The following is a 5,000-nucleotide window of genomic DNA, read 5'->3' on the forward strand; positions in this document are numbered from 1 at the left end:
TCCTCCCGCTGGCCGGGAGGAGGACCGTGCGGGGGCTGGCCGTCGGCGTGATAGGTGCGCCTGCACAGTGACAGAGCACACACCACACCCGCCAAACCCCACCCGTGCCCCCCCCCCCCCCCCCCGAGACCGGTGGCAGGACCGAGCATAAACGTGCGGACTGAACGGGAGAGCCAAAAGCCAGCGATCCACGCGCGTGCGACCGACGAGGTCACAGCGTACGACGATAAAACCTCCTCCCTCGGCCAGGCACTCGGCGCCAGCATGGGAGACAGGATCGGACGCCCCGCCGGACACTTAAGGCCCGACCGAGAGCGCGATCACTCGTTAACCCTGCTGGCAGTTCGCTGGGGATCAATGCTGCACGGAGCTCGAGAACCGACGGGCGGCAACACAGGAGTCGTTAAACCACCGCCAACAGCCCGCAAACGCACAGAGGCCCTGACGGGAATGTGCGAGTGACGCGCTGAAGGGAATAGGTACCCCGTGGGGTTGAAGGGAGCGTGACTAGATAGTAACGGCGTAAACCCAACCAATTTGGGAACGAAAGACCCGCGCCTGCATCACCGGCTTCGTTTCCCGTGGCTGGAGAGTACACCGAAGCCCTCCGTCTGACGCCAGCTCCCGACGACGCGGTGCCGCCAAGCGGCAGGACCCGACCTGGTGTGGCTCCCTTCGTCGATCACAGACCGGTCGGCACTGCTGACGAGACGGTGGAACGGGCTTCGCCCCTTGTGACGATGGGCAATGCGAACCCGCCCGCCCGCGTGCGTTCGGGGTGGACTCGGCAAACGGAGATTTGCAATCGGAAAGTGTCCTCCTGCCCGCGCAGGTAGGCGCCCAACAGTCGGGGGTGGGTTTGGCGGTGACCACGGCTGCAGGGCCTGCTACCCTGACGAGCTCTCCTGCTGGCCCCGAAACCACCCCCACGAGACGAGGTGAACCGGAAACGGGCGTACCCCCAGCCGATAATGATCCTTCCGCAGGTTCACCTAAGGAAACCTTGTTACGACGTTTACTTCCTCTAGATAGTCAAGTTTGATCGTCTTCTCGGCGCTCCACCAGGGCCTTGTCCGACACCGGCGGGGCCGATCCGAGGACCTCACTAAACCATCCAATCGGTAGTAGTGACGGGCGGTGTGTACAAAGGGCAGGGACTTAATCAACGCGAGCTTATGACCCACACTTACTGGGAATTCCTCGTTCATGGGAAATAATTGCAATTCCCAATCCCCATCACGAATGGGGTTCAACGGGTTACCCACACCTGGCAGCGTAGGGTAGACACACGCTGATCCATTCAGTGTAGCGCACGTGCAGCCCCGGACATCTAAGGGCATCACAGACCTGTTATTGCTCAATTTCGTGTGGCTGTACGCCACTTGTCCCTCTAAGAAGTTGGACGCGGACCGCTCGGGGTCGCGTAACTATTTAGCATGTGGGAGTCTCGTTCGTTATCGGAATTAACCAGACAAATCGCTCCACCAACTAAGAACGGCCATGCACCACCACCCACAGAATCGAGAAAGAGCTATCAATCTGTCAATCCTTTCCGTGTCCGGGCCGGGTGAGGTTTCCCGTGTTGAGTCAAATTAAGCCGCAGGCTCCACTGGTGGTGGGGCCTTCCGTCAATTCCTTTAAGTTTCAGCTTTGCAACCATACTCCCCCCGGTACCCAAAGACTTTGGTTTCCCAGAAGCTGTTGGGCGGGTCATGGGAATAACGCCGCCGGATCACTAGTCGGCATCGTTTATGGTCAGAACTACGACGGTATCTGATCGTCTTCAAACCTCCGACTAACATAGAACATAGAAGAATACAGCGCAGTACAGGCCCTTTGGCCCTCGATGTTGCGCTGATCCAAGCCCACCTAACCTATACTAACCCACTATCCTCAATATACCTATCCAATGCCCGCTTAAATGCCCTTAAAGAGGGAGAGTCCACCACTGCTACTGGCAGGGCATTCCATGAACTTACGACTCGCTGAGTGAAGAACCTACCCCTAACTTCAGTCCTATATCTACCCCCCCTTAATTTAAAGCTATGCCCCCTTGTAATACCCGACTCCATACGCGGGAAAAGGTTCACACTGTCAACCCTATCTAACCCCCTAATCATCTTGTACACCTCTATCAAGTCACCCCTAAACCTTCTTTTCTCTAATGAAAACAGCCCCAAGTGTCTCAGTCTTTCCTCATACGATCTTCCTTCCATACCAGACAACATCCTGGTAAACCTCCTCTGCACCCGTTCCAGTGCCTCCACATCCTTCCTATAGTATGGCGACCAAAACTGCACACAATATTCCACATGCGGCCGCACCAGAGTCTTATACAACTGCATCATGACCTCAGGACTCCGGAACTCAATTCCTCTACCAATAAAAGCCAGTACGCCATATGCCTTCCTCACCGCACTATTTACCTGGGTGGCAACTTTCAGAGATCTGTGTACATGGACACCAAGATCCCTCTGCTCATCCACACTACCAAGTATCCGACCATTAGCCCAGTACCCCATCTTTTTGTTATTCTTCCCAAAGTGAATCACCTCACACTTAGCTACATTGAATTCCATTTGCCACCTTTCTGCCCAGCTCTGCAGCTTCTCTATATCCTGCTGTAACCTGCCACATCCTTCCTCACTGTCAACAACTCCTCCGACTTTCATATCATCCGCAAACTTGCTCACCCAACCTTCTAACCCCTCTTCCAGGTCATTTATAAAAATGACAAACAGCAATGGTCCCAAAACAGATCCTTGCGGAACACCGCTAGTGACGGTACTCCATGAAGAAACTTTGCCATCAACTACTACCCTCTGTCTTCTTCCATCCAGCCAATTCCTAATCCAAACCTCCAACTCACCCTCAATGCCATATCTCCGTATTTTCTGCAGTAGCCTACCATGGGGAACCTTATCAAACGCCTTACTAAAATCCATATATACCACATCTACCGCTTTCCCCTCATCAACCTCCTTCGTCACCTTTTCAAAGAATTCAATAAGGTTTGTGAGGCACGACCTGCCCTTCACAAAACCATGCTGACTATCCTTGATCACATTATTCCTATCCAGATGTGCATAAATCCTATCCCTTACAATTCTCTCTAAGACTTTGCCCACAACAGAAGTGAGACTCACCGTCCTATAGTTACTAGGGTTATCCCTACTCCCCTTTTTGAACAAGGGAACCACATTTGCTATCCTCCAGTCTTCTGACACTACTCCTGTAGACAAAGAGGACATAAAAATCAAGGCCAATGGCTCTGCAATCTCCTCCCTTGCTTCCCAGAGAATCCTAGGATAAATGCCATCAGGCCCAGGGGACTTATCTATTTTCACCTTTTCCAGGATTTCCAACACCTCTTCTCTACATACCTCAAAGCCATCCATTCTACTTTTTTGTGACTCAGTATTCACATCGACGACAATGCCCTGTTCCTGAGTAAATACTGAAGAAAAGTATTCATTCAGTGTCTCCCCAGTCTCTTCCGCCTCCACACGCAACTTCCCACTACTATCCTTGACTGGACCTATTCCTACCCTAGTCATTCTTTTATTCCTAACATACCTATAGAAAGCCTTAGGGTTTTCCCTAATCCTACCGACTAAGGACCTTTCATGTCCCCTCCTTGCTGCTCTTAGCTCTCTCTTCAGGTCCTTCCTGGCTACCCTATAACTCTCAATCGCCCCAATTGAACCTTCACGTCTCATCTTGAGATAGGCCGCCCTCTTCCATTTAACAAGGGATTCCAATTCCTTATTAAACCACGGCTCCCTCGCACGACCCTTTCCTCCCTGCCTGACAGGTACATAATTATCAAGGACACTCAATAGTTGCTCCTTGAACAAGCTCCACATATCATTTACACTCTTGCCTTGGAGTCTACTTTTCCAAGCCACACATCCTAAGTCATGCCTCACCGCATCATAATTTCCCTGACCCCAGCTATAACTCTTGCCCTGTAGTACACACTTATCCCTCTCCATCACGAGAGTAAAAATCACCGAATTATGGTCACTATCCCCAAAGTGCTCACCTACCTCTAATTCTAACACCTGGCCTGGTTCGTTACCCAGAACCAAATCCAGTATGGCCACACCTCTTGTTGGCCTGTCTACATATTGTGTCAGGAAACTCTCCTGCACACATTGAACAAACACTGACCCATCTAACGAACTTGAGCTATAGCTTTCCCAATCAATATCAGGAAAGTTAAAGTCCCCCATAACAACCACCCTATTACTGTCACTCATCTCCTGAATCACCTTCCCTATCCTTTCTTCAATGATTCTAGGACTATTAGGAGGCCTGTAAAAGACTCCTAACAGGGTGACCTCACCTTTCCTATTCCTAACCTCAGCCCAAACTACCTCAGATGGCAAGTCCTCATCCATCGTCCTTTCCACCACTGTAATACTATCTTTGACAAGCAATGCCACACCTCCCCCTCTTTTACCCCCACCTCTGACCCTACTAAAACATTTAAATCCTGGAACCTGCAACAGCCAATCCTGTCCCTGTTCTAGCCATGTCTCCGTAATAGCCACAACATCGAAGTCCCAGGTACCAACCCACGCTGCAAGTTCACCTACCTTATTTCGTATACTTCTTGCATTGAAGTATACACACTTCAAGCCACTTTCCTGTTTACAGGCACCCTCCTTTGAAATTGATGCTATGTTCCTAACCTCCCTACACTCCAGGCCCTGCACCCTGAAGCTACAATCTGGGTTCCCATGCCCCTGCAGAGTTAGTTTAAACCCCCCCCAAGAGCACTAGCAAACCTCCCCCCAAGGATACTGGTGCCCCTCAGGTTCAGGTGCAGACCATCCTGTTTATAGAGGTCCCACCGTCCCCAGAAAGAACCCCAGTTATCCAAAAACCGGAATCCCTCCCTCCTGCACCATCCCTGTAAACACGCATTTAAGTGTTCTCTTTCCCTATTCCTCGAATCTCTATCACGTGGCACGGGTAACAAACCAGAGACAACA

At 51.3% G+C, this 5,000-nt stretch overlaps 1 pseudogene; it reads right to left on the reverse strand.

Moving 5' to 3' along the window:
• Positions 1 to 969: 969 nt before the first annotated feature.
• LOC148137497 (18S ribosomal RNA) lies at positions 970 to 1,974 on the reverse strand (annotated as a pseudogene).
• Between the last annotated feature and the right edge of the window lie 3,026 nt (positions 1,975 to 5,000).

The sequence above is a fragment of the Chiloscyllium plagiosum genome, unplaced genomic scaffold (assembly GCF_037043375.1).
Source record: "Chiloscyllium plagiosum isolate Xiang-an unplaced genomic scaffold, Cpla_swu_hap1 HiC_scaffold_43, whole genome shotgun sequence".
In the NCBI taxonomy this organism is placed as follows: Eukaryota; Metazoa; Chordata; class Chondrichthyes; order Orectolobiformes; family Hemiscylliidae; genus Chiloscyllium; species Chiloscyllium plagiosum.